Here is a 9,177-nt window from a genome sequence, read left to right on the forward strand (position 1 = left end):
ACACATTCTCCTCTCGTATTAATTCTTTTTCTCTTATCTAAATGTGTCCGTGTTTAGTGATTTTATATCAAATTTAAGTGGATTCCCATTTAGTAAGCAATACTGTTTCATATTTTAGGATACATTTTTTGCGTGAATATACCTATAATTCTTCTCTTTTCAAAACTAAAGTGATACAAACCACTCTTCTACTAATCTCAAAAACCAGTGGAACATTATCTTATTCCAAAAAAATAAATTTAAAAATACATAAATATTTATAAAAGATTTTAATTTTAAAAATATAGATGTATTCATTTTAAAAGGAGTGAGGTTTGTCTTCAAAGATTTCTGGTACTGTGATCAGACTAGATGGTAAAATAAAAAAGATTTTTTTTAAATTTTAGATATAATTTTGATTATTTAATTTGTTTAAAAAGAAACCAGCAGAGAGCTGTATAGCTTTCCCAGAGAAGTGTTTAAACCTTCATGAAATATTTAATTGCCTAAAAAAAATTATTCTACTCTTTGATTGCATCAGTGATCCAAATTCAGATATCATCATACAATATTTCATTAAACTTGGTTAATGGTCTATTCAGACAGTGACATGTTACAGTACAGTTTAAATCCTCCAGTACCAGTAATAAACACACCAGGTTGGTCTAGTGGTGAACAACACGTCTTCCCAAATCAGCTGATTTTGAAGTCGAGAGTTCCAGCGTTCAAGTCCTAGAAGGGTCAGTTATTTTTACACAGATTTCAATAATAGATCGTGGATACTAGTGTTCGTTGGTGGTTGGGTTTCAATTAACCACACACCTCGGGAATGGTCGAACTGAGACTGTATAAGACTACACTTCGTTTACACTCATAGATTTCATCCTCTGAAGTATTATCTGAAAGGTAATTACCAGAGGCTAAACAGGAAAAAGAAAGTACCAGTAATAAAAAATAACCTTACCTTGTTTTGTAATTGACATGTATAAAGTGGTCTGTGACAGTGCTACTCAGTGCATAGATGTGTGCAGACAGTGAAAATAAATTAGTTGCCAATTATATTTTTCAGTTTTCACATCTGTAACACAGTGCTACTGTCATTATTTTTTGTTAAAATTGTGTATGTTTTTCTAAACAGTTTTGTATTTTTTATTATCGTCTACATTAATTATTTATTTACTATATTCAAAATTCTATTAATAAATATCAGTGAAACCTACCGGGTTGGTCTACTGGTAAACTCATCGTCGTAAATCAGTTGATTTTGAAGTTGAGAGTTCTTAGGTTCAAATCCGAATAAAAGTAATTGCTTTTACTCGGATTTGAATACTAAATCATGAACACCAGTGTTCTTTGGTGGCTGGATTTCAATTAACTACACATCTCAGAAATGGTCAGCGTGAGTTAATTCAAGACTACATATTTACTGATACAGTTACATTACACTGATAAGTCGCTAATGATTTTAGTTGTTGATGTGACTATAAATAAGATTATTTTTTTAAATATGAATTTTTTTTATTGTTTTAAAGCGTATTTACAATTTTTTATATTTACATAAATCTTTAGTAAATTGGATTGCTTTCCAAATCAATGATAAGGAGTTCTCAGCAAAACTCTTCAAAAATTACACATGTATAATAAAAACTTTATGCCAAACACATACACTTAGTAAATATGAATGACATTCAACACCACTAGAACAACAGAAAGCAAAATAATATATTGTAATAAGTGGAAGTAAAAAAAAAAAAAAAACAAACTAATGATGAACCAATGTAAAAAGAAGAAAAGTACATGTAAAAAATTTGAAATAAAGATACAGATAGATAATATGCAGTACTCACATCCGAGTTTACTATAGATAAATTAGATGTCTATATGGACACTTAGGTCTAGAATCTGCAGTCCGTTCAACCTTCTAACATCATACCCATTGTGTAGGAGGTTTACCACCAAGTGGTTTGTGTGGTAGTTAAGCCAAAGTTTGTATTACAAACTGAAATATATTATCTTCTCCCACACAAACCATAATCCTAAACAATCCTGGATCTCATTGTTCCTTACAAACCAAGTTGCCTTTGTTATACCCTCGCTAGCTTATTCTGAAACCATGTGAGATGTAAAATTACTTCTGTTCACATGCCCCATAGTTCGATCCTATAGATTTATTTAGATTTTAGAATTGTTGAGTATACCAGCAGCTTATTAAAGAAGAACAAATGAGAATATCTGCCCAACAACCAGAACATTTCCTTGAACTTTATCTCTAGTTGCCTTTTCTTCTTATAATATGAACTTTCTACATTAGTTGATGATTGAGATATAGACCTAGGTACCTCACACTTTCAATTTGTGGAATTACACAATGTGGACATGCGGGCAGTCACCTCTCCTCATTGTGAATGTTACATGGTTTGATTTTGTTTTGTTAACTCGTATTCACCATGCGCTCAACCATCTGTAAGCTATTCAATGCTGTAGTTGGGCTGGCATTAACTGCAAGAACAGTTGTGTAATCCACAAAGAAAGAGACAGTAACCTTGTCTGTAGTTGAATGATGGAGTATAATACAAGTCCCAAGACAGAACTCTGAGGAACTCCTGACCAGATTTGTGGACAACTCCCGGTTATATTTCACCTAAGAGAAATGTCTTTCTTGGTACCCGCGTCGAATAAGGTAGTATGGTTGAGGAAGGTTCATCTTTAATTTGTTCAAAAGGTCAGGATGCCTGACCTTGTCAAAGGCCTGTTGTATGTTTAAGAAGGCTGCTCTGAACAATATGATCAATGCCTCATATAAAGAAATATTTGAAGAAAATTGGTTTGGTTAATCCTGAGATGCAAAGCCAAAATAGTGCAACACACATGCATAGATATTTTTTATCAAGATGAACTAGTTTGAAAACATAAAGATTTACAAAAAACTGATATCCTATTTTTGACATGATCACTGTACTTTACTCTTTAATGTAGATATATTCACCAGGAAAGTAAAAAGGGGAAAAATCTTTTTTTCTATCTTTTTATTTTTCTGGTTATTATAGTATAGATATGCAATAGAATAGGGAATAAAGGATAGTAGTGTAATGGGTGAACTACTGATGTTTTCTTTTTATATACACTTACCTTAAAATGGTATTGTATCTTGAAGAAATTACAATAAAAGTTGATTATTAAGTGATTTTCACAAAGATTTTAAATGTGGTATTAGCTATAACATGTTAAATGACAATTTATGAAAATTAGTTTATTAGATTAGTTTAAAAATAGCAGTTGATCTCATTTTTTTAATTAAGCATCAACTAAATTATATAAAATATATAATTATGTAATGTATATTTTAAAAGAGCAAAACACTAAATAATAAATGAATATTACTTTTTATTTTAATACTTTTTTGATTAGTTTGTAAATTTCATGTTAATAATAATAATATTATGAAATAAATATTATTCACGTGTCATTTCATATATCATCCTTTTTATTAACATTTATCTACATGCAAATCCAAGGTCATAATACTCAAACAAAATAAACTACATGAATAAAATTATGTTAATGCTTATCTTAAAAATACTCCTACAGACTCGGTTAATACTTTTTATTTTATATAGTAAAACACATTTTACAGTACTTTAAACTAACCAAATAATAATCGGATACAATGATAATATTAAATAAAATAAAAATCCACAAATCTGATTTAAATACCAGATGTAATACCATCTGATAAACACAAAATGATTTTATTCAAAATTTTTATTATGTAAATTTAAATTCATATCACAGTTTATCTTATAATTTTAAAAAACCTTCATTGATGTCAAAATTATACTAACAGGGAAAGGTACATAAAATAACAAATATCATTCTCACCAAATAATGCTTATTAAGATATCCTATCTCATTGGCAGAATTCTACTGCCTCAGTTTTTCCATCAAAAGGCCCAAGTTTAAATCTCAATCAGGTTTATTATATCTCACATGTAAAAAAAAATCTCCATACCATAATCCTAAACACAAGTCTCAAGCTGACATAATAGATTAATTATCTATTTAGAAAAATGCATTTATTGAGTTATATCATAAATACAATGAACACTGTTTTGTGTATAATCTTAATCTATTGTCACATGTTATCGGTTTTATAAAGGATATTGAGATATTACACACATTAAAAAGAAAATAAATACATTTTATTTACTTTTTAGTTTCTTAACCATTTACAAAATAATTAAATTGTACATCGCAAACATTAATTCTGATTCTATTGTAAAATTACAATAATTAATGAAAGTGCATTAATGAAAGTACAATAAATTAACTAGTGATTATAGCAGCGTGATAACAATTTCAAAATCAATAATAAACTTTTTGACGAATATTTATAAAAAGAAACTAGCTTATATTTTTATAAATGAATAATGTCACTTTGTCTCCTTTTCACTGTAAACTCAACAGCTTCATTACTATTATCAACTCAAAAGCTTCTTTTACTTAATTGTAGAAAAGAACATTATCCCTATATGGAATATTCTTCTCATGATGCACTCTTCACTTTATACTTGACAGTTGCTGCATACACTCTTAAAATTGTATCACACATAGGCCACTCACTGGCTCTCAGCAGTATTTATATGACCAAACTTAGGGCTTTTCCTTATGTAATAGTAGCCTCTCCATCCCCTTATTCATTCAACTGTAGGCATTTCAAAATTTAATGAATCTTCTATACTAATCTAGAAACTCTTTTCCTTGTTCCTCTTTGTTTCTGGATTTTTCTCTTTTTAAATTTATTTATCAATTTACTCTCTTCATTCTCTCTCTCTCAATCTCTCTCTCTTTCTTAATCTCCCACTTTCCCTTACTAAAAGCTTCTTACATGTCACACTGTTTTCAGTGCATGGTACCAACAACATTCATATTTCCCTTAAGTTTGGACTGTTCATGAAATTATATATATATATATATATATATATATATATATGTGTGTGTGTGTGTGTGTATTTTTAATTTAAGTACATTATCTGTATAATGTATAGTTGTGAAGAAATAAAGAAACTAGAGACCAATATAATTATAGTTCATTTTATTAGTGAGAATAAAGGTAAGCATGGAGGATACAATGATTTTATATAGTTTACATAACCTCTTAATCACTACAAATAAATAGGGGCTGAGTGACTGTTATATGAATATTGTGTACTAGAAAAAGCTTGAAAGTTTTAAGCAAAACACTGTATGGTATAATTTAGTAAATCTTTGAATGGCTATCATAAGAAAAATAATTATAATAATACATTAGCTTTATGAATAATATATCTAAAAAAATTATAAGATGATAAATTTGTAAATTGTATGTATATATATTTTATCTTTACCCATCTTTCATATCTACACATAATATATATCTTAGGAAAAATCTTTAGCATAACAATCTTTAAGTATTTCTCTTATTTTTCATATTAATTTATAAATATTACTACAAAAAAATTATAAAATTATATATATTTAATTTTAAAAAATATTTACATTGAACATGCCAACATGGCTTGTTAGGTAATAAAGCTTAAACGGCGAAAAAAAAGGCAATAAAACCAAGAAAATCTTAATCTTTTATACTTAATTAGTTTTTGTTACTTTTTATTTTCACAAGAAATTTTGTTGGGTAACAGTTAATTTTCTAATTATTCTTTTAAAATTAAAATGCCCTTGAGATAACCGCATTATAAACCAGGAAAATACATATTGGTAGAGTTCTAGACCCATCTTCAGTTTAATTTAAAAAAGTTTTAAGGGATTCGTTTTTATTTTAAGACCTTTTAATCTTTAAAATTTTTTTTTATCTGTTTCATTTCTTTTTTTAAACTCCCATTTCAGTTTTATATTACAATGGAATTGTCAATTGAGGATGTCAAACAGTACAACATTTTTAAGAATATGTAATTTATTGAGAACTCTATTAAACTTTAACTCTACTAAACTTTACTGAAGCAGAAACTAAAAAAATACAGAATTTGAGAGGGAAGAGGATTCTTAACTTAGCTTACTATGTGAACTGTTCATAAGGAAAGTAGAAAAATATTAATAGATGATTTCACTATCTAATAAAGTTATTTGCCAGAGAATCATTTTCCATCACAAGTCTTTGAGTACTACCCGTAAGGAATGAGATGATTGGTAGACCAAGGTAGAGATACATATAAATTAACGTGCATAATCAATCACAAAAGGAGAGAAACACAAAAAATAAAATAAAATTATAACGTTTGGTCTCTCCTTTTGTTTAGTACTGATTACAAATTATTTTTTATTACAAACTTCAGATGAATCAATTTATTGTACTTTAAATTTCATCTATTTTTTTCTTCTTTTTAATAATTTGTAACTGTTGCAGTCATTACCTGCCAAGAAATTCCAACAACATGCATTAAAACTGCACCCTATATTGTATAACTTTGTTTATGTAAGAAATGATTTATTGAATATGTCTTTAATCGCTGATATTATATCTTATTTCACACATTTTTCAGTTTTTACAGTTTACTTCAGAGAGATACTTAAGGTGTTCTGGAAACATAAAGTTATAAGAGATTCAGTTTATTGGCCTGTCGAAAATTCATTTTTATAATTATTAAATGATATGTTTTAATTTTATATGTTTTTCTTAGTTACAGTCTTAAAAGCATAAAAATAATATATACTTTTTAGAAATTCTCATTTCAAGCACTTTTATTTGGTAACCCATTTAATCAGTTTTAGAGTATCTGAGATTTTTACTTTGAAAAAGTAACTTACATCATTCACCATTTTGAATTTTTCAGATCACCGGTTACCCACAGCCAATTCCTCAGTTGAAAAGAATCAAATATCAGTTTTAATGAAAATCTATTATTATATTCCATAACACAATACTACAAACAAATAATATCACCAATAACATTGTCGATTACTTGGTTTAAATAATTAATTGGATAAATAATAAAATGTACAAGTTGGACAGATTTTGAGTTCAATAAGACATATTTTTCCTTCTTTTAATGATAATTTCAATATAGAAGCCAGAAAGATTATACTTAGAAATAATGCATCTGAAAAATGTTATGTTTCACTGGGAATTCAACCCAGAATCTTTCAGATAGTTTGGCCGTACATTATATTCTAAATTAGTTTTAACTGTGTATCTACCCTTCTTAAGATAAGGAAATAGTGTTTGATATTTTTTTTTTCTTATAAAAACAGTCGTCATTCATCACATGTAAATTTTATCCATTAGTTTTCTTTAAATCATTCCTTATCAGTAGTTATGCTTAATATTTCATTCAATAATTTTATTTATTATTTTCTTTTTTAATCTTATTACTTCCAGTAAATATCATAAATAAGTTTAATATTTTAAAAAATGTTGTTTTCATTATTAATTTTGTTATTATAAGGGAGATGTTTCTATAAGCTATTTATGTCTGTTTGGCTTAAAAAACAGTAATTAATTATATGAAAACAGATTTTGTTGGACTGGATTAAACATTATAATAGTGAAGTGTTTGTAAGGGTTTTTTAAACTTAATTTGTACATTTTTAAAAACTTTACTAAACATTTAGCAACATTAATTTTTAAACAATATTTTGTTTTTTCAAAAAGAAGTTCAATTGAAACTACAGAGTCAAAACTCTGGTTACGAAAAAGACAGTAAAATACATTCCTATACAACCTGATGATTCCACTATAACTGGAATGCATGTGATAGTATTATCTGCTGGAAAATTAAAGATTGTGTTGTGAAGTAATAATAAAATGCTAACCACTGAAATTATATTTAATTAACTATTTCTCTCAGTTCACTAAAGTTAACCAATGCCTGTTACAATTTTCTAGGATGATATTATCCAACCCACCGGGTTGATCGAGTGGTAAACTCGTCTTCCCAAATCAGCTGATTTGGAAGTCAAGAGTTCCAGCATTCAAGTCCTAGTAAAGACAATTACTTTTATACAAATTTGAATACTAAATTGTGGATACCGGTGGTCTGTGGTGGTTGAGGTTCAATTAAACACATATCTCAGAAATGGTCGATATGAGACTGTACAAGACTACACTTCATTTACACTCATACACATCATCCTCATTCACCCTCTGAAGTATTATCTGAATGGTAATTCCCGGAGGCTAAACAGGAAAAAGAGAGGATGATGTTATCCAATTGTCAGTAGCTAATGACCATAACAGTAATGTCACTTTAAAAAATAAATACCCTTTGTATCTGGAGAAGAAATTTTAAAAAATCAATATATTCATTATCAGAGAAATTGAAACTTTATCATAAAAAAGATTTATGGTCTTTTCAATCATAGTCAACTGTGAAAACTACCCAAAATAAATAAGTTTTAATGGCAAATTAATTGATTTCTTTTAAACTTATGACATACACTTTAAACCTTTCAGAGGCCATCTTCAATGAAATTAGTACTATTGCTTTGCTGATGTAGTCAAAAGTTTTTATAGTTTTAGATTTGATTTGTGAAACCCACCAGCTTGGTCTAGTGGTGAACGCATCTTCCCAAATCAGCTGATTTGGAAGTTGACAGTTCCAGCATTTAAATCTTAGTAAAGTCAATTACTTTTATACGGATCTGAATACTAGATTGTGGATACCAGTGTTCTTTGGTGGTTGGGTTTCAATTAACCACACATCTCAGGAATGGTCGAACTGAGACTGTTCAAGACTACACTTCATTTACACTCATACATATCCTCATTCATCCTCTTAAGTATTATCTGAATGGTAATTACCGGACGCTAAACAGGAAAAAGAAAGAAAGATTTGATTTGTGCTTCTTTTTGTTGATAAACCTTGGCATTTTTCATATGTTACACGTCAAATTTCCATGCATAAGTCAGATGCTTATGTCATGAATTTATTCTCTAAAAATAACACAAATGTAAAGATATTTCAATATCAATTAAAAAATTTGTTTAGAATAGTATTGTTCTATGTAATGTATCCATATTAAATGTAAAAATTAAAAGGGAATAAGATAAAGCTGCGACAAATAATCTTTCTTAATTTTGAAGAAAAAATATGTTATTACAACATGAGTAAGTTATTATATAAATTTTCCATTACACAAAAATAATATCCAATTTCAGTGATGAAAAAATAACTACAGTAGACTGGCCGGCCAGTTATTGTTTTA

Source organism: Lycorma delicatula, chromosome 11 (genome assembly GCF_047948215.1).
Source record: "Lycorma delicatula isolate Av1 chromosome 11, ASM4794821v1, whole genome shotgun sequence".
NCBI lineage: Eukaryota > Metazoa > Arthropoda > Insecta > Hemiptera > Fulgoridae > Lycorma > Lycorma delicatula.